The 27,152-nt window shown below is 45.7% G+C and overlaps 1 long non-coding RNA gene across 1 annotated transcript; it reads left to right on the top strand.

The window, feature by feature from the left end:
• The first annotated feature begins 1,308 nt into the window (after positions 1 to 1,308).
• Positions 1,309 to 26,881, top strand: LOC118237812. The gene is made up of 2 exons (XR_004769150.1): positions 1,309 to 1,362; positions 26,643 to 26,881. It is a non-coding gene; the product is annotated as an uncharacterized LOC118237812 (long non-coding RNA).
• The last annotated feature ends 271 nt before the right edge of the window (positions 26,882 to 27,152 follow it).

Genomic DNA, 27,152 nt, shown 5'->3' with positions numbered 1-27,152 from the left:
AGACCCTCTTTGAACAAGCAAAAACCAAACAAGCACTCATCCCTAACACACACATCCACATGCACACTTACATACACACCCATCCCCATCATACAACATTTTAGTGAGGGAGTAGAGAGGTGGCTCAGCAGTAAAGAGCACGGGCTGCTCTTGCAGAGGATCTGGATTTGGTTCCCAACATCCCCATGGCATCTCACAAGCATATGTCACTCCAATCTCAGGGGATGTGATTTCCTAGCCTCTAAGAGCACAAGGAACACATGTGGTACATAGATACACATTCAGACAAAACACCCATACACATAAAATAAATGTTTCAAAACTATTTTTTCTTTTCAGATTTTTTTATTTGAATTAGAAACAAGATTGTTTTACATGACAATCCCAGTTCCCTCTCCCTCCTGTCCTCCCCTACCACCCCCCCAACTAAAACCCTACCTATCACATACCCTTTCTTCTATTCTTCCCCTGACTCAACCTTTCTGCTCCCTTATGACCTCTGCATCCTTCCTCTTCTTCCCTTCTCATTCTCGTAGCTCCCTCCCCCATCATTCCGTTCTCTCAATTTGCTCAGGGGATCTTGACCCTTTCCCCTTCTCCAGGGGACCATGTTTGTCTCTCTTAGGATCCTGCTTGTTTACTAGTTTCTCTGGCAGTGTGGATTGTAGGCTGGTAATCCTTTACTCTATGTCTAAAATCCACATATGAGTGAGTACATACCGTGTTGGTCTTTTTGTGATTGGGTTACCGCGCTCAGAATGGTTTCTTCTAGTTCCATCCATTTTCCTGCAAATTTCAAGATTCCATTGTTTTTTTTTTCCCCCACTGAGTAGTACTCCATTGTGTAAATGTACCACATTTTCTCTATCCATTCTTCGGTTGAGGGGTATCTGGGCTGCTTCCAGTTTCTGGCTATTACAAATAGTGCTGCTATGAACATTGTTGAACAGATGTCCTTGTTGTAGGAATGTGCTTCATTTGGGTACATATATGCCTAAGAGTGGAATTGCTGGATCTTGTGGTAGACTGATTCCCACTTTCTTGAGGAGTCACCATACTGATTTCCAAAGTGGCTGTACAAGTTGGCACTCCCACCAGCAGTGGAGAAGTGTTCCCCTTTCTCCACCTCCTCTCCAGAATAAACTGTCATTGGTGTTTTTGATTTTGGCCATTCTGACAGTAGTAAGATGGTATCTCAGTGTAGGGGAAGCTGTAGCCTACTTAGGGGCTGGCTACAGGTGTGCCTGACCATGCTTTCGAGGGCGTGGTCAGGGTGGCGTAGAGTGACTGCGTTTTCTCTTTCGGTTTCACTTTGGTACTTGCTGGACAGACTGCTGCCACGCCGGCTGGCTAGGTCGCTCTGTAAGTAAGGCTTTTCCCTATTAAATACCCTGATATTTCTACCTGACTCCGTATTGGTAATTTCCCACTATATCTCAGAGTTGTTTTGATTTGCATTTCCCTGATGGCTAAGGATGTTGAACACTTTCTTATGTGTCTTTCAGCCATTTTAGATTCCTCTATTGAGAATTGTCTATTTAGTTCTGTACCCTACTTTTTAATTGGATTGTTTGGTGTTTTGGAGACTAGCTTCTTGAGTTCTTTGTATATTTTGGAGATCAGCCCTCTGTCAGATGTGAGGTTGGTGAATATCTTCAAAAATATTCTTTAAAAGATACCCACTACATCATCACACCAGAATACTAGGCTATCAGGAGTAGCCAAGGAAATGGTGTATGACCCAAGGATTGCCAAGCAGCTCCCCAGGACAGAGAGGGCATGTACATAAAGCAGCTTGAACCTCGGGCTGCAAACACGAGATATATTTATTCAGCAAACATTTATTTTTTTGTGAGTCGTTACATGGTAGGTTTTTATTTGAGAATATCTGATGCTGTTGGAAATGCACTTACAGGGTCCAAAGACACCTGCATCAGCAAACATTTATTAAACTCCTGCTGTGTTCAATGGCGGACTCTCTTCCCAGTCTAGGAATCCATCAGAGACAAAACAGACAAAACTTGGGCTCTGGAGCATCTAGGTTCTAGTGTTTGCTTGGAAATGAGTGTCAGTGTCTGCATTCTGTTCCGTGTGGGGGCAGGGCAATGTACGTGTAACTCCATGGCTTGCTTCAGTGAAAAAGCAATTGCTTCCTACAAAGCAGGGAAAGTGGCTGCCACCCTTCATGTGCCTAAGAAGTAGTAAATGGAGTTGGGTTTTTTTTTTTTTAATTTGAGCACATTGACACTTAAAACTGAGTCAGTGATGGAGAGAAGGCAGAGCCAAGGGAATTGGGGCAAAGGATAAGGGACGATGAAGGGACATGGCTCCTAGCAGCCTCTGCCAGGGTTCAGACACAGAATGCTCTAGAAGTCTCTCCCTCTGCTTGACAGACACCTCAGAAACAATCACATGCCCTTTTTTTTTAATTCTTTTTTTTTTTTTAAGACAAGTTCTCTTATAGCTTGGGCTGGACTTGAACTCACTTGTATTAGAGGGTGACCTTGAATTTCTGATTTTCTGTCTCTACCCCTCCCCCCCCCAGCGCTGGAATTAAAGGTGTGAGCCACTGTGCCTAGCACTGAGGAAGAAGTGCAGAACTTTGTGCATATTGGGCAAGCGCTCTGCCAACCGAGCTGCATGAGCTGCATCCTTAGCCCAGACACTTTCTTTAAGGGGCTCCTGTGGAGAGCAGCTGTGGCATTGGTGGCCACAGTTCCTACTGGTGGGTCATGGGCTCCTGGCACAGCATGCCCTTGGCCACTGCGGTCATCAGGCTGGTTGGAGGATAGCATGCAGCTGGCAGCTGTGCCAACCAGGAGCCAGAGGGGCAGACACCACAGCCAGTACAAAAGGAAGCAGCCTCCCTCCAAAGAGGTGCGGAGACGTGCTGATGGCCCTAGGGATTGCAGGGCTAGATGCCGAGTGGGCAGGAGGCCCAGGGGACCTGCCCATCCCACAATGGGTGGTTTGAAGGGCTTTGTTGCCTAAGGCATAGAGTTGAAGATGTTTATGAGAACCAGATGCTGGTTGGAGAGGGTGAGGGGAGGCCTAGCTTCTCATGCTGAGAAGGTTTGGATGGAGCTTTCCACCCTTTCCTGCTCTGGTCAGAAATAGACCCAGAAAAGAACTGGTATGATCCAGGCAGCCAGAACAAAAGGGGCCGCTTTGTTTTCTCCAGCAGTTCTGTGTACCAGGTGCTCATGACCCCTATTTGCACAGTCATAGAAAGTGTTAATAACTTGACCAAGCTCACATAGAGTGCTAGGTTCAGGACAGCTGGCTTCAGAATCTTAAACTTCATTTGGTGCTAACCTTGTACCTTCTACCCCGGTGGGAAGAGGACAACATCACCCCCCTTTTTTTCAGCACCCCCAGTCTGGCCAGATATTTATCACCTCTATGTCATCTCATCCCATTTGACATATGATGACACTGGGGCTCAGAGCTCATGTCATGTTGTATAACCAAGATCACACAGCTCACAACAGAGCTGGGATTTTATTTATTAATTTGTACATATGGATGTGTACATGCATACGCTCGCTCGCGCGCACACATGTGTGTGTGTGTGTGTGTGTCTGTGTGTCTGTGTGTCTGTGTGTGTCTGTGTGTCTGTGTGTACATGTGTGCATGGGGAGGCTTGAGGTAGATGTTGAATGTCTTCTTTTTCTTTTCTTTTCTTTTCTTTTCTTTTTTTTTTCTGAGACAGGATTTCTCTGTGTAGCCCTGGCTGTCCTGGAACTCTCTCTGTACACCAGGCTGGCCTTGAACTCATAGAGATCCACCTGCCTCTGCCTCCCAAGAACTGGGATTAAAGGTGTGTGCCACCACCTGCCATCGAGTGTCTTCTTTAACTGCTCTCCGTCCTATTTTTGGGGTCAGGGTCTTTCAGTGAAGCTGTAGGTCACCAATTCCTCTAGACTCACTGGGAGCCCCAGGGCTCCTCCTATCTCTGCCCTCTCATTATTGAGATTGCAGGCACATTCCACTGTGCCTGGCTTTTACTTTTTATTGTTATTATTATTGGTATTAAGTTTTAACTAAAAATTACATTTGTTTATTTATTGTTTGTGTGTGTATATATGTGCATGTGTGTATCCTGAGACCAAGGGTGTGTACCCTGGTCCGGCTGGAAGACCCAGTTCAGAGGACTCAGGGATTTTGCAGGTCTGCCCCTCACCTCAGCCAGACACCTCCCAAAGTATAAGGCAGCCAGAAAAAGCCAGAGAGACCTTCAGACGGGGCCAACTGGAACCTGTGCTGCCCTTTCTCAGTCACCGCCTCTCTGCAGGGACTTCGGCCAACAGCCAGCAGTGCAGACAAGGGCTGCATGGACCTGCAGCCTGCGGCTGGCCCCCAAGGGCGGGCAGCCAGGTGCCCGTGGCCGCAGGAGAGAAGGGCCCCTCTTCTCTCCACTCAAAGGTGGATTGAGGAAGGCTGGCTCCGGGATTTTTTCAAGAAGCTCGTCGGGAGCCAGAGAATAGGAACATCTGTGTCCTGGGTTCTGTCCTGGACTCCGCTCAGGCCACAGTCTGGAGCTGGCGTCGGCTGGAGACAGGCCTGCATCCTGCTGGCTGGAGGGTGGGGCTGCTTCTGGCCTGCTGGTTGAGGAAGGCAGCCACTAACCTCCACCCTTGAGAGCCCAGAAGCGTGGCCGGGCATGGGAGGGCACACGGAGCTCTCAGGACTGGGACACGAGGGTGTCTCCACGGACTGTGCGTACAAAAGGTCTGAGACAGGTCCTAGAGTCTCAGCAAGTAGGCTTCCTGGACCCCAGGCCTTTCCTTTTCCCCTGTGCCTTTGGTGACAGGCATTTTGTGACCATTCTGAGGGTTCCTTCCTATCCCTTATCCCCTTTCCCGGCTGCTCATCTCGAAACCATCTAGTCTACTGGTTTTCCCCTGACCATTTTTGTTGTTGTTGTTCTTTGTGTATTATTTATTATTTAAATTTTAATTTGAAAAGGTAGTGTATTATATTGGGGATGTAGTTCAGTTGACAGAGCACTTGCCTAGCATGCAACTCTAGGCCCTAGATTTACCCAGTTCAAAACCAGTAAAAAAAATGTAGTGAATTTATGTGGTTCAAAATTTTAAATGTTATTAAATGTGTGTGAGTGTGAGTGTGTGTGTGTGTGTGTGTGTGTGTGTGTGTAGAGAGAGGAGAAATCTCACTTTCACCTAGATTTCACCAGCCCTTCTTTTCACTACTGCCTTCCACCTTGTAGCACAAAGCAAGATACACAGAAGCTAAGGTGTACACCTTCTTGGTCAGGTTTGCTTAGTGGTGCACACCTTTAATCTCAGTACTCAGAGGCAGAGGAAAACAGATCTTGTAAGTCTGATTTGAGGCCAGCCTGGTCTACACAGCAAGTTCTAGATCAGCGAAAACTATATAATGAGACCGTGTCTCCAACAAACAAATATGCAAATTGGGAATATGCAGATATGCTTATGTTTATTTCTCTGTTTTATTTTATAATGTAATAAATTGCATACAATACATTTTTCTGTACTTTTTGTTTTGTGGTTAAACGTATTATAAGCATTAAGAAACCATCTTGATTGCTCTTTTTTTTTCCTCCAGACATTTTGAGTTTATTAAAGCACAAATAAAATGCTCAAATATATCAATCAGATAATAATACTCCTTTAGCATTTTCATATTTCCAGCTGAATAATAATCCCTTTGTGGCTGTAACATCATGTGTTAACTAGACTGTAAAGAGGAACACCTGGATTGTTTCAGTCTTCCTGTGTGAAGGCTTGGTTTATGCCAGTTTGTTCTGGTTACAGAAGACAGTGAGTGAGGCCAACACTCAACTGGCAAACTCCACCATCCATGCCAAGCCTTGGAAGAAGTACACACAAAAAACTCAGAATCCGTAAGACACAGCTTGTAGGCCATGATTTGAGCCCCATCTGATCATTTCTTGGGTAGGAAGCTAGGGTTTAGATTAGGGCCAGGCCTAGTTGGAGGTTACCTGTAGGAGAAATGGGATTGCAAAGCAGATCTGGTCCTGCTCACCACCCCTAGCCACAGAAGGCCCACAGCAAGCCTCTGAGGCCACTTAGCTAAAAGGACAGGTGGGGTTACTGTAGCCCCAGGAATAGGGCATCCAGACATCAGCCACAGATCTACCCACAAGCCTGTCCGTGGGCTTGTGTAGACTCAGATGTAGACTCAGACTAGAGCCTCTCTGAACCAACTGGTAGACACAGGCACAAATCTAGACATGGCACTCAGTCGTATCACTCAGCCATGGGTCCAACTATGGACCCCATTCTGGATCTGGTGCTGAACCCAGCTAAGGAACTAGCCCTGAGCTCAGCCACAGATTTAGTCACAGACTCAGCCCCAGCTCTAGCCATGAACCAGACACTGACCAGCCATAGACCAGGCCATGGACTTGCTCGTCAATCAAGCCCTGCACCTAGTCCTGGACCCAGCCGGGTCCCAAATCTGCCACTCACTTGCTCTGGGTTTTTGCTTCCTATTTCTCTCTTCAGGAAGGGTGTTGGGTTTGTTGGGAGATAAGTCACCCATAGTGAAGGGGAGACTTAGGGCTGCTGAGCTGGATCTTAAGAAATGGAAAGTCTGGAAGGTGGGGAAACAAGGAGTAGGAGATTTCAGTCTTTAGAGGCCCGTGTAAGCAATCTGTAAAAATTTAAACAAAAATTCTGGGGAGGCTTCGTAACTAGAGATCAATTAGGAAATACATTTTTGTGGAAGAGAAAGGTGTGTATAACAAACCAAAGTTGGGAGAGAGGGGCAGTCTGTCTAGTCAGAAGGGATTTAACTCCAGCAGTAGGGAGATACACAGGTAGAGAAGGCAGGCAGAAGGTGAGGGGGACCAAGATGTATCTAAAGGGTGAGGTCTCCCAGACTGGCACTCAGGGAGCTCTGTGACCACCTACCCCCATGTTGTAAATGGAGATCTGACTCACTCTACAGTGATGTGACCTCCTTGGGATAACATGGTAGGTTTGATCCACCTGGGGGAGGTGTGACGTAACTCTGGCCTGAGTGCGATGCTTTCCTCACCAGGAAAGTACAGTAAGAAATAGCACTGGTCCAGGAAGCGGGAAAGCTTTGGTGCATTATTGGATAAATACATCGTGGCTCTGGACAAGCAAACTTCCTCCTCTGGGTCTAGCTTCACTTCCTCTATGACAAGAGGGTTGGAATAAATGGGGATTTTGTGAAAGGACTGGATCTTGGTTTTAGAGTTATGATAAATGACCCTTAATTGCCACCATGCAGGGAGAGTGTGGAGCAGCGGCTGTCATGAATCACATCGTAGGCTTGGACAATGAATGTTTTAGAGGCACCCAAGCTGAGTCTCTTTCTCAACATTCTTGTGCTGCAGCAGAGGGGAAAGTTGAGATGGAATTTCTCACCAGCCTTCAAAGTCAGGGAAGAAGGCATCTAGGGTTGCTTCAGCATGGTTTAGGAAAATATAAAGACACGGGGTCTTTGTGAAGCAAATGCATACCAACACCATGAGATGTGTCTGGGACAGGACCATTACCTGGGAGCCTCCCAGCCTGAACCTTGTGGCTCCCCAGGGGCCTTTGAGGAAGAAATGTGTGGGTCTTTACTGCAAGGAGACATGAGTGACTGCATCGTGGGCCTTTCTTTACCTCTCTGCTTGCCTGGTCCCTCTAACATAGCTGGCGAAGGCTCTGAGGCTTTGTGTCTGAGAATCAGACAGAAAAATGGTTTATAGCCTTCCAACCACTGATGACCATAAAGGACCCCAGCCTCACATCCCACAGGCACATATACACATGCTCTTAAAAAGGTTTCCTGGGTGTTGGCAACACTACCCCAGGAGCCAGGAGCATTCTGGGAAGGGTCCCAAGGATAGGCTATGGCCCTAGAGTAAGGAGGAATGAGCACTAGTGTCCAGAGCCTGGTGAGGATGTCAGTGTGGGTGACGACTGGTGTATCTAGGCCCAATCATCTACTTGGTAGCTTCTGAGCTCCAGGAGGCTCTAGAGTAACCTGGACCCTATGGTTTGGTATCTGTGAGCCAGAACCCTGTGATGGCACACTGGGTCAGTTACTCACCCCGCCCAGCACCCTGAGTTTGTCATGGGCTTGTCTCATCTCACTTGTGGGTATGGTCTAGCTTCAGATCATGAACAAACAGTGGCTTCTTTATACTATGTCATTATCCATGGGGACCCAGTGTAGCTTGATCCTTATCTACAACTACAAACCTCCAAGGCTCTGAAAATTGGAAAGAAAAAAAAAAGAATACATTGAGCAACACTTGACCTATAGACTATTTTAAAATGTAGTAAATATGCATTTTACCTCTAGAAATTAGGATGAATTTCCTAGGATGGCAGCATCAAATTACCACAGTCAATGAAACCTCAGAAACTTCTGTGTGAAGTGTAACGCGCCTTGTCCGCAGCACTAGGGTGGCTGAGGCAACGACCATATGCTATGGAAATGAGATGCTCTCAGGAAAGTATGAGGGGCTGGGAAGATCATTCGGTAAACTGCTTGTCATGCAGCACGGAGACCTGAGTTCATTCCCTAGAACATATGCAAAAAAGCTGAGTGTGATGATGCCTGCTCACAATCCTGGCACTGGGGAGGCAGAGACAGGTGAATACTTGGGGCTCAGTGACCAACCAGCCTAGCCTACCAGTGAGACGTTCAGTTTCAGCAAGCAAGGCGGATGGCTCCTTGAACAACAACTGAGGTTGACCTCTGGCCTCCACACACAGGCTGACATGTGTGAATTCACACACACACACACACACACACACACACACACACAGAGAGAGAGAGAGAGAGAGAGAGAGAGAGAGAGAGAGAGAGAGAGAGGAGAGAGAGAGAGAGGAGAGAGAGAGAGAGAGAGAGAGAGAGAGAGAGAGAGAGAGAGAGAGAGAGAGAGAGAGAACAGTACATACAATCTGAAATCAAAGTATGGACAGGGTATGCTTTTTTTTTTTTTTTTTTTTTTTTTTTGGTTTTTTGAGACAGGGTTTCTCTGTGTAGCTTTGGAGCCTATCCTGGCACTTGCTCTGGAGACCAGAGCTGGCCTCAAACTCACAGAGACCCACCTGCCTCTGCCTCCTGAGTGCTGGGATTTAAGGCGTGCGCCACCAACGCCCGGCTCAGGCTATGCTTTTGTTGGAGGCTACAACTTTTCCTTTTGGAGCTTCTTGAAGTTTTGTTTTTGTTTTTGTTTTGTCTTGTTTTTTTTTTCTCACAGCCATAACATTACAGTCTCCACTTTCATCTCTAGCTTCCTTTCTTCTGTCTGAAAAGACATTAATTCCCCAATTAGGGTCATATCCCAAGGTTTCCAGTGGCCATGAGTTATTCAGCCCTTGCAGCTGAATGCCCCTCTCCAACCTCCCTATCTTTTCCTTCATGGTGCCTGTTCTAGCAAGTCCAGCAGTGCTCTGGGTGTTTGCTTGTAGCTCTTACAGAATGGTGCTCTGCTCATTGGCATCCTTACACCCCTACCCGCACCCCCACCCCCCACCCATTCATGGTGGATTGTTTCCTTGTGCATTTGTCTGTCTTTAAAAGTCAGCTCTCACGGGCATTGGTGGCACACGCCTTTAATACCAGCACTTGGTAGGCAGAGGCAGGCAGATCTCTGTGAGTTCGAGCCAGCCTGGTCTCCAGAGCGAGTGCCAGAATAGGCTCCAAAGCTACACAGAGAAACCCTGTCTCGGAAAACAAAACAAAACAAAACAAAACAAAACAAAACAAAACAAAACAAAAAAGTCAGCTCTGGTTGGCAGGACCCCTTTGTCTTGTGGAAATTCCTTGTCACCTGGGTTTCGGGAGCATCTGTTCAGGATAAATTTTTACCAGTTCCTCTCTGGGTCCTGTGGGGGCATGATGCTAATTTGAGTACCTCATTTTGTTAATTCCTCAAGCAGGGATTTTGAGATTTCAGAGACTGTCAAACCCCATGTGAAGAACAAACTTGGAATTTGCTTTTTCCTTGTATGTTTCTTCTTAGTGTGAGAGTGTTGGAACAGTAGCTGGCTATGCAGCCTAGGCAAGATTCTCATCTTGCTCACCACTTAGTCCAGAATAGCCCCAAACTCATGGCAATCCTTCCGCCTCAGTCTCCTAGTGTTGGGATTACAGGTGTATGACACTTTCTGGATTCTGTTTATCCAAATTCTGTCTCCTGGGTGGAAACAGGCTGAAGCCCTGCCATTTCTTTTTGCCCCTGGCTATGGTTTGTTCTCTGGCCTTGCTCTGAAGCTGCATACCCAAGTGACCTGGCTTTATTTAGGTGATTTGGTGGCAGACTGTTAGCTTGTGCCCTCCTACACTTCATTTCCTAGCCCAGGTAAGCATAAAGACCTTAGGCTGCAAGATGTCAAGCTCAGCTCTGCCTTCCCATGTCCCACGCACCAGCATCGCCTCTAGCTCATGCAAATCATTTTTACCTGAACACCACCTCACTAACCCTAACTTGTCCTCTAAGATTGGACACCACTATCACCCCCTCTAGGAAACCCTCCCAGACTGCACAGTTCCATCACACGGAGCTTCTGGGCTTTTCCTGCTATGAAGCAGTGTGCCTGGGCAGGATCTCACAAGCTCCATAGATTTCACATAGCACAGTGAGTCAGATGGGCCATGAGGGGGGCACCACAGCAGCAGCAGATAGGACCCAGCTTGGAAAGCCTGGATGCCAGGCAGGAAGGCACATTTCAGCCATAAAGACCATGCTGTGTTGAAGCTGTTGAAGGAGCAGTTGCTCCATTGAGTGACCAGTGGGCTACTGCAAAAAAAAAAAAAAAAAAAAAAAAAAAAAAAAAAAGCAATGGATACTGCCAGAGAAGTCAGGCCATTGGTTTGGGTGCTAGTTTCAGAGTCCAGGGTTATGCAGATGAGCCTTAAGGGGTGGAAGCTTGGGGACAGGGAATGGTGAAGATCTGTAGAATGCTTAGGAATCAAACACTTACCAAGTCTTAGTTATGAAGGAGTTCAAGATCTCCAGACATTTGGAATACTGTAGAACAGAAATAGCTTTCCCCAACTCTCTAGACCCCTCCACCACCCTCTGAGCCCCTTTTTACTCTTTCCTGTTTGCCCCCACTCCCACTTCCCCTATACTCTGAGAGCTCAACAATGACCACTTTGGGGAGGAAGTCACAGAGAAGGGTACCTAAGTCCAAGTTCAGAGCAATGAACTTGGTTCCTGTCATCTGCCATCTCCCCAAGGAACTTCCCAAATGGATGTCTTCATTCTTCTCTCCCTGCTCCATCCCATCCCACCACCTGTGTCTGGGTGTGCATTTCAACATAGTTTGAATTTAAAAAAAAAAAAAAAAACGTAAAATTCTGTGGCAGGAGAGCCAACTCCAATGAATGACCACACAGTCAAAAGTGACAAGGACCCCTTTCACAGTCCTGCTGCATGGAGCTGGCCAGGCAGCTGGAGGGCGCCCTTCGTGAATCAGCCTATGTTAGAAGGTCAGTCACTTCAAGCCTTCCTCTGCCTTGGGAGTCTGAACAGTGACAGTCACATTCAGATGATCTGTGTGGGGGTGTCTGTGCTGTCCTGGGTGAAAAAATGTTCTTGTCTGTGATTACTAGATTGAGTCATTCATTTAACCAGATGTACTGTGTTCTGTCTTGGGTACTATTGTAGCCCAGGAATCCAGTGACTTTTAGAAAGGCTGAGGGACAGGTGATAAGTACTTTACCTACAAAATGACACTGGAGGAAGGGACAATAAATACAAAAAAAGACGCGAAAAGCAGGTCAGGGCCGTGGGTTGCAGAATGGTATGGAAATCTCTCTAGAGGTGGCATTGCATCTGAAGGGAAAGAAGTGGCATGGATCTTGGGATAAGGAACAGTCTAGGTAAAGGCCTTACAGTGGGAACAAAGCGCCCATCAGACATGGGAAAGAAGGTTGTTGGATGTGGAGAGTCCCCTAGGAAGCATGAACATTCGAGATTATATGTTGTAGATGAACCACCACCCATGGCTGTATATGGCTCACTGGTGAAGTCTAAAGATGGAGGCAAGACTGAGGCATGAAGCAAGGGCAGCTTGATTTATTTACCTGGGTGCCAAACAGTCACCTACTGAGCACCAGGCACTGGAGACACAAGTGATGCTCAGTTCTGCTCCTGAGGAGCACCTAACGTAAGGTCCAGGTGTGCAGTCCAGAGCGGGAGGGAGGGAGGGAGAGAGAGATAGAGATAGATAGATAGATAGATAGATAGATAGAGAGAGAGAGAGAGAGAGAGAGAGAGAGAGAGAGAGAGAGAAGAGGTCCAGGGCAGTGACAATTTCCCAAGAGCATCTTCAGCAGGATAAGAGACGGAGGTGGCATCTGCCCTGTGCTACATCAGACAGCTGGAGCGGGAAGGATGTGAGCTCTGAGGAAGGAAAACTGCCTGGAAAGGGGATGGGCCACAGTGGAAGGTATTGTTGGAGACTCCCATCCAGCACTGGTACTCATGGAGGACAGTATGAGTCAGCAGTCCCCAAAAGTGTTCCAAGGAACACCCATCCCTCAAGTTACTTTGAGAAGAAAGGGTTCTCTGACATCATCATTACTGAAAACACCCCTCCTCTACTCCCCTTCGGATAATTTTTATTATATGTGTGATATATTTAAGATTTTTATGGAACCCGAGCTAACAGCAGAGCCTTGTCGAGCATGACTGAAGTCCTAGATTGGATCTCCAGTACCAACAGTCAAAAAACAACAACAACAAAAAAATTCCTGTGGTGTCCCATGATAAACATGGCTTACTTTCCCCCATCATTTTATTGAAAATAGTTCCCCCCATCTCAGGTAACAAATCTTGATTACTGTTTCCCTCCTTCCATTCCTCCCAGTTCCCCTGCCTCCCATCCCATCAGGATCCACTCCCTTTCTGTCTCTCATTAGAAAACAAACAGGCTTTTAAAGGATAATAACAAAATAAAATATAATCAGATAAAACAAAAACTATCATGTTGAAATTGGACAAAACAAACAAACAGAAGGAAAAGAGCCCAAGAGAAGGCACACAAATCGGAGACACTTTTGTTCACACACTCAGGAATCACATAAAAACACTATACTGGAAGCTGTAATATATACGCAGAGGACCTGGTGCAGACCCGTGCAGACCCTGTGCATGCTGCTTCAGCCTCTGTGAGTTCATGTGAGCTTTGCTCATGTTGATGCAGAGGGGCCTTGTTTTCTTGGTTCCCTCCATCCCTTCTGGCTCTTAAACTCTTTCTGCCTGGATTGCTTTTTAAAGCGAGGGTTCCCCCAAAGGTTGTGCAACCTCGTATTGCAGTGTGTGTTATGACTCTATGGGACTTGTATGGTATAGAGCAGAGATTCTCAAACTATCACAATTCCTTCCCTTACCAAATCTCTTATAAACCTATACCTTCTGAAAAACAGTGGGCTGAGAGTGAAAGGCGGCTAGCTCAGCACTTAAGAGCACTGGTTGCTCTTCAAGAGGCCCTGGGTTTGATTCCCAACACTCATGTAGTGGCTCATAACCATCTGTAACTCCAGTTCCAGGAGATCTAATGCCCTCTTCTGGTCCCCCTGGGCACCAGGCACACGTATGGTACATAGATATACATGCAGGCAAAATTCCCATATATGTAAAATAGTAAAACAGAGAATAAAATTTTTATAAGTGAAACAAAAATGAAGCCAGGCGTGGTGAACACACCTGTACTCCTTGCCCTCAGGAAGCAGAAGCAGGTAGGTAAGGGTTTAGGTTTCCAAAGTCCAGATTGGAGCCAGAGAGTCCCTCCAGTTGGCAAGCTTTCGGCCAGCCTGGTTATATAGCAAAGCCTTGTCTTTTAAAAAATATTCTAGAAAAATTTAAGACAGGAAATGAAAATTAGAACAAAATGCAAAACCAGACTTGTAAGATTAGAACCAATGAACAGTAAAGTTACACTTAAAATAAACAGATTTTAAAAAACATATAAACAAAGTAAATAATTGCCAAACTATACTTTTTGCCCTCTGCAAAAGTATATTTAGATAATTACTACAGGAAATTGCTATTGTAGTCATGACCTTTTGTCATTCATTGTTTTAATTGAATCACACTGGATAGGACTCATATTTACATTTACAAGGTCAACTGATTTTTAACAATGTTTCCAAGGACTAAAGAGAAATCTTTTTCTATAAAAGTTCTTGGGACAACTGAATATCTCACACAACAAAAAACAAACTGTGACTTCTACACCATATCCTATGTACAAGTAACTCAAGATGGCTCAGACCTAAATGGATATGTCAGATTTATAAGGCTTGGGCCCATGAGATGGCTCAGTACGTAAGGATAACATCTGCCCAACCTGATGATCTGAGTGTGATCCTTGGGTCCCACCTAAGGCAGGCAGAGAGTAACTCCTGCAAGTTGGCCTTTGACCTCCTTTGGCATACTGTAGCACATATATGACCATCAGAATGCCTCCAAATAGATACACAGAGATGTAATAAAAAAACCAATATATTAAAAAAACTTTTAAATATTTAAAAGCTTTCAGAAGAAATGCAGGAGAATACAGCCATGATTGAGGTGCAGACTGAAAACACAGACAGCAATAACCATGAGAGAAAAAATTGCTTAAATTAGATTTATTAAAATTAAAAGCTTCTGGCTGAAATTGTAGCTAAGTGGCCAAGCACTCACCTAATCTACAGGAAGCCTGAGTTTCATCCCAGATCTGTAAAAAGAAATTAATTAAAGGCATCTGCTCACAAAAAGATAGAGAATATTAGCAAGCAAGCTACACGTTGGAGACAAGCTCCTGCAAAATGTGCATCTTAGATGCAGGCACAAAGAGTCTTGGGTTCTCAGTCAGAGCTCACCCTTGTGATGTCCCCTAGTACAGAAGTCCCCAGCGGACAAAAGGGGACTAATGGGCCACAGTCTTGAGACAGGTAAACCATGTCCCACATTCGTCCTCATGGCCTTCTTGATTTGACACTGGTAGATTGGGGACACCGTTACATTACCCAACAGACAGCATCATGGGAGCCTTTGTGGAAGACAGAGGCTGTTAAAGCAGCAATTACTGGGGCCCAGTTGCCCCAACAATCATAGGAGGTAGGGGATAGGCCGAAGAGTAGAAGGGAGGGAGAGGAAGGGAAGGAGAGGAAGGGATAGAGTGTCCAACAGAGAGGAGGCATTCTCAGCCTATAATGATGAAGTATTTGTAGCGGGAAATTATGTGGACTAGTGATCAGAAAAATAATGATAACAGAGAAGTATCGTATAGATATGCTTACAGCACAATATAGATGCTTACACCGTATAGATAGGTGTATTAGGGCTTCCTCTAGTATCTGACAGTGGTAGATATCCAGTCAGAGGTGTTCCAGAAAGTAAGAGTGCCCTTGAGTTCCAGAAGTCACTGTAGCCCAGTCATGTTTCTCCACTCGGTTGGTAGTTGATAAATAAGGGTGACGCACATTAACTTCATAACAGCTGTGAGGAGAGATGAGGGGCCATGACTCCTGTGGGAGAGCTCTAGGAGATGCTGTGGTGTGTGTGTGTGTGTGTGTGTGTGTGTGTGTGTGTGTGTGTGTGTGTGGCGTCCCAGAGCTCATAGGCAGTGCAGTCAGAGAAGGGATGGTAGTTAGGATGAAAGGGCTGGAACCTGAGGAGTCTTGGCTATGAAGACTGCAGTCGCTCAGAGGCAGATGGTCCCCCAAACCAGCAGCAGAGTGGACATGAAGCTGTGGTGTACAGAGCGCCGTACATGGTGTCCCCCAGTGACAGCACTGTATAGTGTCAAGGAGAGAGACTGCTTTCAGGTCTCTGCACTTTAGCCCCTGTCTGGTACTGTAACTGAAGAGATCTATTCAGCCCACAGTTCTAAGGCTGGGAAGTTCATGGTTGGGCGGCCCCGGATGGTGGGGGACACTGCATGAGGTGGCTCAAGGAATCACATGGCAGAGAGACTGAGTCCTACTGCTCCGAGCTTCATTCTCTTTATTCATAAAGTAGGACAATGACAATAATTCCTGTCTCAGCAAAGGATTGTTTGAATATTAAATGAGGACTTGTGCTTAAATAACTCTCCATTGATAAATACAAGCATAACATTAGTCACCACCACCACCATCATCACTATCACCACCACCACCATCACTATAACTATCACCATCCTCATCATCACCATCACCATCCTCATCCTCACCATCACCATCCTCACCATCACCATCACCATCCTCACCATCACCATCACCATCCTCACCATCACCATCACCATCACCATCATCACCATCACCATCACCATCCTCACCATCACCATCCTCATCCTCACCATCACCATCCTCATCCTCACCATCACCATCCTCACCATCACCATCACCATCACCATCACCATCCTCACCATCACCATCACCATCCTCATCATCACCATCACCATCCTCACCATCACCATCCTCATCATCACCATCACCATCCTCACCATCACCATCACCATCCTCACCATCACCATCACCATCCTCATCATCACCATCACCATCACCATCACCATCCTCATCCTCACCATCACCATCACCACCAGCAGCACTGCCAGAGTCCAGCTCCAGTGGAGTCCAGAAACCTGAGGAGGAAATGTGGAGTTAGCAGTAGAAGAAATGTTGAGTCAAGTTTTGCTGCTGCCCTTATGGGCAAGCTTTCTTTATTTATCTACAGGGAAAATAAAACCACTATGCTGTGCTCAAGTGTGATGGTGGCTTCTGAGGAATTTTCTGATAGCATCATCTTGATTCTGAAACTTCAGTTTCCACCGTCTCTTAGAGGCTCTGTTAGTTCTTATATTTTATAATTTGTTAACTTTAAGAAAGAAATAGATTTTAGCATATGAAAAGGCAAGCAAGCCTATTTTTTAGCCATGAACTTGCTGGCAGTTCTTGTGGTCACAAGGTGAGAGACAGGGCCGGCTTCAATCTAGACAAGAGGCTTTTCGTTCTCATGAGTCTGTTCTAGTTCATCTCTCTCTCTCTTTTTAATTTATTTATTATGCATACAACATTCTGCTTCCATGTGTATCTGCCCACCAGAAGAGGGCACAAGATCTCATTATAGATGGTTGTGAGCCACCATGTGGTTGCTGGGAATTGAACTCAGGACCTTTGAAAGAGCAGTTGGTGCTCTTAACCTCTGAGCCATCTCTCCAGCCCCTCTAGTTCATCTCTTATGCAATACTTGTGGCCTACTTTTCTGTCGTAGTCATTTAGCCATCTATGAGCACCCTTCACACAACAGGGTCCTGGAATTGGCCTTCTCTTTGGTTGCTAACCAGCTCCTAAATAAAGACACAGAGACTTATTAATTATAATTATTAATAATTATAACAATAATTATTATTAAGCTTGGCCTTAGCTTAGGCTTGTCCCACTGCTCTTTTTAACTTAATTTAAATTGTTTCTAATGATCTACGTTTTGCCTTGGGGTTTTTAAACTTTCTTTCATTCTGTATGTCCTACTTTCCTGCTTTCTCCATGTCTGGGGGCTATGTCCTGGCATCTCCCTGTCTTCTCCTAAATTCCTCCTCCTACTTATTGTTCCTGCCCAGAAGTTCTGCCTCCATCTCCTCCTTTGATATTGGCTGTTCAGCTTTTCATTAGACTAATCAGGTGCTTTAGGCAGGCAAGGTGAAACAGCAACATGTCTTTACATAATTACATAAACACATCTTTGCATAGCTAAACAAATGCAACACATCTTTGCATAGTTGAACAAATACTCTGAAACAGGGTCCTGTTCTGACTAGCCTTTCTAAAATGGGGAGATCTTTATTCCTTTTCCCTGCTTTCACACTATCCTTTGCCCAACTGTATAGGCACCTATGTAGAGGATCAAGCCACTCTAGCTTTTCACAGAATCAGGGCATTGAAGGGCATACAAAGTCCTTCCTAGCAATCGATATGCTACACATCTTGGGAACTTAGATATTATGGCTGGAACAAAATAACTTTTATTCTCTCCTAACTGACCTCTGACCTCAGCTTTTTTAGGAGCCTTGGTATTTGGTACAGTAGATGAAATCAGAACCTTTTGTATAAGATGTCCCCTTTAATTCTATCTGGTCATATGTGTTTTTTTTTCTTAGACCATTAACTCTCTCAAGACAATCATCAGGACATAGGGAGGGGAACATTGCAACTGCAGGGGAGGTCAAAATTACTTCGAGGGAGCTGGCCACAATCAGACCAACTGTAGGAGTTACAGTTTCACTATATATGGGAACTTGCTTAGGGGAAATTGAAATCTGAACCATCCATGTTTTATTCATGAAATCTTGGTTCTTCATAGCCAGGGCAATCTTTATAACTTTCATTATCTTGTATTATCCCTTGTGTTCCATCCAAATCCATAAAAGTATTATGCTGTCATTCCACAAGGAAATCCTAATAGTCCTATTATGGCAATATATGTGAACACATGGACCAATAAACAGACATGAGGAGTTCCACAAGACAATCCAGGCAGGGCCTTGCCAAGTAGCCGGAAACTCCACAATGCCTTGCTAGTCGAGGAGCCAATGGCATTGCACTCCCATGCTGTTCCCAGAGACTGATGGCCACCACCACTAACCCAATCAAGATAATCCCTCGTGGGTTGTCTAGAGGCTTGTCTTCTAGATGATTCTAGATCCTGTTAAATTGATGTCAACTGTCAGAGAGCCAAACTTTTCCTTCTAAACAGGGTCTCACACAGCCTTGACTGGCCTCCAATGTCCTAAGACCTTGAACATCTGATCCATCTGCCTCCCTGGTACTGTGATTACAGGCACGTGTCACTAAACATGGTTAATGTAGTGCTGGGGATCAAACCCAGGGCTCCTGGAATGCTAGGCAAGTACCGTACCAACACCCCAGCTCCAAAGCCCAACTTTTTTTCCCTTTGCCTCAGTGTGGAGTGCCCAGAATACCACACACCCTTGGGATATCCCTTGCAGACACTGCAGAGCCAGTCTAGCTTCCAGGACTAAAGTATGGCATAGAGGATTCATGCCAGACTTATTACTCAAATAAACCACCAATCCGAGGGCCGGAACAGCAGCAATTATTTAGATATTCTTGGAAACACTGAAATTTTCTTTCTCCTACTTCGTCTGTACTAACTTTTTCCTCTGGGCTTCTGAACAGACTTGCAATTGTCGGCACAGCCTCTCTCCCTGCCCACCCCTTACCCCTGCCGCACACCACAGGAACATGGGAAAGAAATCTAGGCAGGGAGGGTCTCTGTGGGCTCTGAGAGAGCCTAGGGTCCTAGGGCATTTGAGTCCTTCCTCTGAGACTTATGTTCTGTGTGGTTGACCAATTTCCCTGCAAGACATAGCTGGTAGACGAGGCAGTGTTGGAGTGGAGGGTTGTGTTGGGGATTCAGTTAAGAGGGTTTTTTTCCCCTTTTCAAATAGCTGATGTCCTCTGAAAAGTGGCCCAGTGAGTTTGGCTGGTTGTTTGATCACAGTGAGTCTAAACAGGACTATCCTTAACTCTCACACAAAATAGGTAGTGCCTTTGGGTCTGTATCCCATATGGCAGAGAGACTTCCTTTACCTCCCAAATGACTCCTGTCACTCCCTGAGCTGCGTCTACAGGTGCTTCTCCTGGAGTGGCCCCTGGCCACTTGCTGCCCCCCACCCCATATCAGCTGCTCCAGAAGAACAGCCTCACCTCTTCATTCCATACCAATAGCTGCCGGAGTGTGGGCTTGGGTGGCAGCTGTCCTATCCACTGACTTTTACTGGAGATCTGTGACATTACTTCCTCCCTCTCACTCATCTCTCTTCCACTCTCAGGGCCCAGAGTGTGAGAGCTAATTCAAACAAGACGTGGATTTTCATGTTAAAGTAGCCTGCAGCATGGAGGTGACAACCGCTTCTGGAAAATGTTAATGTTTTCCTGTGGGACTCCGAGCCCTCTTGGAGCCCAGGTTCAAATGAAACTTCATCTGTAAAATGAGGGGTTGGCTGGTCCCTGTGAGCCCTTCTGGCTCCAACAGCTCATAGCACTATGAAAAAAAGCCTGATGGATCCCCACCCTACCCCCACCTCCAGGGCCAAGGCAGGAGGGGGGCCACTGAGGGCCACTTCTGGTTGGCAGTGGTGTTGTCCCAAATACAGCGGCTGTGAGCCAGTTTTTATTTTAGACATTACAGCTGAGAAATTAATTTCTATTTTATGGGATGCACTCTGAATAATTCCAAGAAAAATCACTCCGTCAGCAGCTTTACTGACGTCACCAACCACTACTTAGGAGGCTCCAGCACCTCACACATTAGCCCAGTGGCAGTCTTCAGGTAGGCTTGCCCCGGGTGGGAAGGAGGGTGTTATGTTTGGGGCCCTTGGTTGTCATGGAGACCATGAGTCTCCCTTTCATCCATTTTCAGGAGGTTTGAGCTTCAGAAGGCGCCCACCTCCATCCCCAGTCTTGAACTCCATGTAAGCCAGTTCCCAGGTCAGGCAAGTCCCATGTTTCTAAAGATATCTTGAAGGTAGGTAGAGTTCTTTAGACAGACACAATATGGACAGTTTGGCCTTTCCTGTTTCATGATTTGGGCTTGGGGGATGTTACTGTACATTTATTTACTGTGAGGTTTCTCTATTTGGATAGTCTTCTCCAGGCTTCTTAAGCTCTTTGTTAGGAAATTCAGATCCTCATTCTCTGTGTTTCTCTCTCCCTTTGCCCTCTCTCCCTTCCCCCTTCACAGACATAGGGAAGCGAGGGTTGTAGTCGTTTCAGTTGGGAGGCCAAAACCACTGAACAGAAAAATATGTTTAGAGGAGAGCAGCCAGCAATGAGAGGAACCACAGCGAAGACCCACGGCGGCTTCTAGGTCCACAAAGCGAGGCGTTCTTTCCACCACTGTGCTGTGTTAGAAGAATCCCGGGACCTCCATGCTGGAGAAGTAGCCTTATCCAGCCACGAAGTCAATGTCAGTGCTGGAGGTGTCTGTTACTTCCTTAACCCACTGGGAAGTCAATTCCATGCTCTCTTAAATCACTTGAAAAACAATCTGAAGTCCTTAGACAGATCTGAAACTGGCCTCTGTCACTCACATCCCCCAACAGCATGTCTGTCCTCTGGAGACCCACACAGGGGAAAATGCAGAGTCCAAGAGGGCGTAGACAGAAGTATTCATAGCAATTGCCATGTTGTCCTCTTCTGGCAAATAATACTTCTGATTCTCTTCAGCATTCACGATGCTTCCAGATCCTCCATTGTCATGGCAATCTGCCTGTGGTCACTTTCCAGACTCTCTTTTCTGCTGTGGCAGAGCCCCAGACACAGATCCTTGGGAGAGCCGAGCTGATGTGCTGGCAGATGTCAGGACAAGCCCAGACCCAGAGTGGCAAAAATCCACATGCAGATGTCACACCAGACATTAGGCATGGGGACACATCCTTTCCCATCGCTGAAGATAATCTTTAAGTGGCTGGCAAATGCTATGACATATGTACTGTGGGAACTTCATGCTACTTATCCATGTATGTATCCCTGAAGAATCTGAATATAATTGGAAATGATTTCTTTTTCATTCTGCACTGGGTGTGTAGTAATTTCTCAAGATCCTGTTGCTTGTCAGGAGGAAAAGTTGTGATAAAAAGTGACTTAGTCATTACCCTCAAGGGTATTACACTGGATAATCTTCTAAGACCTACCTGGACCAGATGGTCCTAAGCAGCTTTGGAAGGAAAAAGAAAAAAAAAAGCCTCTCCATAAATGATCAAAGATGGGAGGAAATTTCAGAAGTGTCACTTCATGTCCCTGCTTTATAGATAGATAGATGGGCAAACTGTCATTCATCTACCTAATCCTTCATGAAGCCATTTCCTCAACAAGTATATTTACAGAGCAGCGCTGCATACTAGCTGAGTTCAAGAGGAACCCAGTGTGAACAGCAACGCAAGACGATGGGAAACATTTCCTTCTCAAGTCTTTGATGGGGCTGAAGACTAGATAGTTGCAACTACTACCTCACACATCCTAGCTACAACACTTAGATACAACACTCAGACTCCTCGTGATAGAACAGCTGTTGGAATAATCTCTTTTATTTGTCAATTACTTATAGCTTGGGTGGACATTTAGTGTGTGTTTCTTGCTTGCTGATGTACTTGTTGGCTGTAGTTCTAATTTGTGTATGTTTTTACCTTTCTTTCTCCTGGACAATACATGATATCTGTTCCTATTGTATAGAGTTTTTGTATCAGGTCTAGGACCCTCTTATTTAGACAAAGAGGGGGAAGTATAGTGAGACTTTGTTTCCTCCAATAGTTTCAGAGTCATAGGGCATGGCTTTGGTATGTAGACATGATCCCTTACAAGGAAGAGGAGGGGTCGTGCTCCCTCTCTCTAGGGTAGTGGTCTGAGCATCCTGCATCATAGCATCCTGTGCCTCCAGGGGCAGAAAACTGTGGTGGCTATTTACCTTCATTGTGTGAGTGCTCCCCAAATAAATATCTGTTATTCTTTTATTCAGGCATTGGTGGACTTCCTTAATTCACCCCCATATGGTTCCAAATGTGGGGCTCGAACCCGCAACCCTTTCCTGACAGAATCCTATTTAGACATTTCTGGTGTGGTGACCATACCCAGTGATCATGTTAGCTCTGTAGAACCAACCACCAAGAGCCACAAAATATACACTGAAATACAAATCCACTCTCTTTGTCTTCCAGAAGTACTGCTTGTCCCTCATTAGGTCCTTCCATTGTGACTACCCTTGCCTCTGGTCCCCAAAATTTCTGTCTTGATATCTTTCAGGGTACACTCAATTTTCTCTCCTACAGACTTCAGATAAAGGCATTGTCACCATGTTAAGCATAAGAAACCATAAACAAAATGACAGATCCCTCAGGTCTCACTTGTTGTATATGAACATTAAGAAACCTAATTTCAGGCTGTCTATGTGGCTCAGTTGGTAGAGTGATGGCTTCCTGTACACAAGGCCCTGAATCAATCCCCAGCACCACCCTGGTGACATGGGGATATAATCTTAGAACTCAGAGATGGAGGCAGGAGAATCGATACATGGTGAGTTGGTGGTCAGCTTGGGCTGTATGAGACCCCATCTCGAAAAACATTAGGAAAGTGCTGATCTTCTAGAAGCAGAGAGTAATTGTCACTGGAAGCTTGGGGTTGGGGAGGTGGAGGGTCACCAGATGACAGTCCACAAAGCAGCTAGAGAAGAGGGTAAGTTCTAGCATGTTACAATAGTAAAGTGTCTCTAGTTCACAGCAATTTATTGTATATTTTTTGTGAAAAAATGTAAGAAAGGTTTTAAATTTCCCAACATAGAACTAAAATGTTTACAGAGGTGTAAATACTAAGTCACTCTGATATGAGCAACACACACTGTTTACATGTGTGGAACGATCACAGTGTACCCCAGCAATAGTTATAACTATTATGTGTTGATTCAAGTAAAGAGAAAAGAAAAAAATGTCCTCCTTCATTGGTTCCCAGAAGAGAAGAGGCTGTACATGTCTCTTAAATTGTCCCTCTTCAGCTCCCTCACTCTGCCCTCAACCCTGTCCCTCACTGCAGGAATGATCCCTTTATAGAACTGTCATCCCTGTGAGTGACATCTCCAAATCCACATACTCACGGGCACAGGGTTCCTTTCCCAAGATCCAGCTGTTCCATGTGTCTCTCCTCCCATTGCTTCAAACTCAAGTGTCCTCTTTTTCTTCCAGTAGATCCAGTCAGGATCCCCCGTTCCAGACCTGTTCCCACATTTGCCGCCTGTTCCCACATTGCTAAAACGTTAAGATGAAATTTATTCATATGTTAGTCTTCTGGAAAATCCTTACGACTCCTTCCTCCTGACTTTATCCTTCATTTGTTTGTTCTTTCCTTCCTTCCTCCATGAATGAATGAATCCACCTGCAATGGTTAGTTTGAGTTGTCAACTTGACACCTAGAGGGATGGTTTACATCAGATTGGACTGTGGGCATGTCTGTGAGGGATTGCCTTGATTGTATTGGAATCGGAAGACCCACCCACTGTGGGCAGCATCTTTCCCTGGGTTTGGGTCCTAAACTGTCAAGAGTAGATAAAGCTAGTTGAGCACAAAACATGTATATTTCCTCTGCTCTGAACTGTGGATATGATGTGATTAGCTGCTTCAAATACTCCCCACATTTGACTTTCTTACAATAATGGACCGAAACCTGGAACTGTGAACTAAAGTGGACCATTAATCCCCTAAATTGTCTTCTCCCCCTCATTGTGTAGTCCTGTGGGGGGAGGGGGGCTAGAACTCACAGAGATCCACCTGCCCCAGCTTCCCAAGTGCAGAGATTAAAGGCATGTGCCACTAGGCCTAGCCTGAGTTGGTTTTTGTCAGGGTAGTCTATCACAGCAACAGAAACAAACAAACAAACAAACAAAAACAAAACTAGAACATATCTCTGCAGCCTTCCTAGAATATTCTATATTACTCCAGGAGGAGTAAAGCATGCTCCAGAGAAGCCAGCACATGTTCCCTGAGTTCAGGGCAATGTCACATACAGCAGGAAAAGGAACTTCTCTCTCATGGGGGACTCTAGGACGGTGGGGGCCATGGGCCTTCCTAGTCCCTCAGGCTAGGCCTCAGGCTCAAGGTGCTGGGGAAACTGCTGTGGGGCTGAGCTGAACAGCAGGGGCTGGGAGCAGGGAGTAGCAAATCCAGGGGAAGGCAGACCATGCTTGGCCCAGGAGCCTGGCACCAGTGAGAACCGGCTTTGAACTCCATGTTCCCTACAGGGGTCAATTTGTCCAGAAAGCCAGCAAATTTCTAGGAAGGGCCCCCTCACAGCCTCTTGGACTGCTATGAGGAACACCTGGCAAATATTCAACCCCTTAACTGGCCCCAAGGCTGTTGGAAGCATCAATGAACAGAAATTTGAAGTTGTGGCTAGATATGAAACCTCTCCAAGAGTAGCATCTTAAGTCTCTAGGTCTTTTGAGAATGCTGCACCCAGGCCAACTGGCTACCCACGTCCAAAACCATGCCCTCCCTCCATTGGCTAGATAGTTCAGAGACCCTACATGAAAACAAGCAGGGATCCCGTGGGGAATGGGTGTGAAAGTCCTCACTACCACCACACAAACATTTAGTGCCAGGCCCAACACCTAGGCAGAGCCAGCAAAGCCGGCTGCCCTAAGGACGGTGCAGGAGCCTGAGCTGCCTGTTGGCCATATAGACCTGGCTGAATGGGGCCTTTTGACTTCAGACTGCCTGGGTGGGAGATGTTCTGCCTCTTGGTCACACAGAGCCGGCTCCATACAGCAGTACAATGCTCTGCTCACACAGCTCTGGAAACAAAATAAAAAACATTTTCCCCAGATCCCACAATAGGGCTTTGTCACAGCCCAGCATCAGAAGTGGTCTCCTTTACCCACCTGGTCCAGGAATGGCCCTTGCTCTGGCTTTGTCAGACTCTTGCTGAGACTCAAAGTCTACCTGGCCCAGCTCAATCCTATCTGTCCACTCAGGCATGGCCTGGTAAGGACAGTGGGCTGGTGGATAGGTATAGGGGAGAGCATAGCAATATCCTAGGAAAAGAATAGATGAGACAGGGACCTTTAGGATTTTTCTTCTTTTCTTTCTTTCCTTCCTTTCCATCCCCTTCCTTCCTTCCTTCCTTCCTTCCTTCTTTCCTTCCTTCCAGTACTGAGGATTGAACCCAGGGCCTTTAGCATGCTAGGCAAGTGGTCCACACTGAGTCACACTCTCAGAAGTAAGTCAGGAACCCAAGGTACTGATTATGCATCAGGCAAGTCAAGGTGCCCGTGGAGGACACACATGTGCAGGATTGAGGATAAGGGTATCTAGCAAGGCTAACCTTGAGACCGAGGTCAAACTGCACAGCTGAGGGAGCTTCCAATGATGCTCTTAGACCACTCTCTCCCCCGATTCTAAACCTGGCTTGTTTTCAAGACATTTTATCAGCCTTTAAAAGACACCACCACTACCCATCACAGACTAAATCATCTGTGATCACCTGTATACTCCTGACTCTATGGCTCATCTCTTGCTATCTGGACCTCCCCCTTCACCTCTGACATGCAGTCTATTCTCTCTAATATAGTAGGGAACTAGAATAACCAGAAGACACCATTCAGGATCACTCTGGACCAAGCACCTGTGTGAATTCGAGCATCCCCTCCAACAGGAAGCCTTTTCATTCTTCTCTCAGCACAATTACAGTCTGCCCAAGTATCTCACTCCCAGATTATTTGAGGATATAGAGGAGGCTTGTCTTGATCTCTTGGTCTTTGGAGACTTTCCCAGGAGTGACCCCAAGGGTTAGATGGAGGTATCTACCTCTCTCGCCACCAAGTATAAGTAGTTTTCTTATCCAGGAACTTAGAGATAACCTTGAACTAGAAGAAGACTCAAGCCACAAAGTGTGACTCTGGGACCCAATGTCTCAGCTATAAAGCATGGGTAATTCTTTCATCCTCCTTCATTCCTTGCTTTTTGTTTTAGTTGCTTTTCTTTGTTACTGGTGCTGGTATTAGTAATCAAGCTCAGGTGTTAATTATTGCCTATAGCATAGAAAAGGTTAATTTTAGCTTGTAGTTTCAAGGCATGGTTATCATTAACGACTGCATATTCCTTCTCTTATTTTGTTGTTTTTAGGGCTTTAATTGATGTGCTACAAACTGTTGTTACTTAAAGCGCATGATTTGGACCAGATGTAATGGTGCACACCTGCAATCCCTGACTTGACTGAGTGCCAGAAGTTCAAGACTAGGATTGACAATATAACGAGTTCTAAAGCCAGCCTGAGCAGCCTGAGAAACAAGGAACCTGTCTCAAAAACAAATAAAAAATCAATCAATAAATCAAATCAATAAAGCATCAGTGTAATGAGTTTAGGTGTGTGTGTGTGTGTGTAATGAACTCTACTGTTCTCCTGTCCCATGAAGAGGCAGTTATTCACTGGCTTTCTGACTTGGTGGATAAGTTTTTGCTTCCCAGGAATTTATGTAACAGAATCTTACCTGTGGATCCTTTAACACAAGACTTCCTCTACAGCACTGTGCAGCTATTGTGTCAATGGCTAAGGGGCATGTTGACTATGCACTACTACTTTTTTCATTTTTCAATCTATTCAACTGTTGAGGTGTATGGATCATTTATCACTTT

This window comes from Cricetulus griseus, chromosome 3 (genome assembly GCF_003668045.3).
Source record: "Cricetulus griseus strain 17A/GY chromosome 3, alternate assembly CriGri-PICRH-1.0, whole genome shotgun sequence".
Taxonomy (NCBI): Eukaryota; Metazoa; Chordata; class Mammalia; order Rodentia; family Cricetidae; genus Cricetulus; species Cricetulus griseus.
This window is presented reverse-complemented; position numbering and strand designations above follow the sequence as displayed.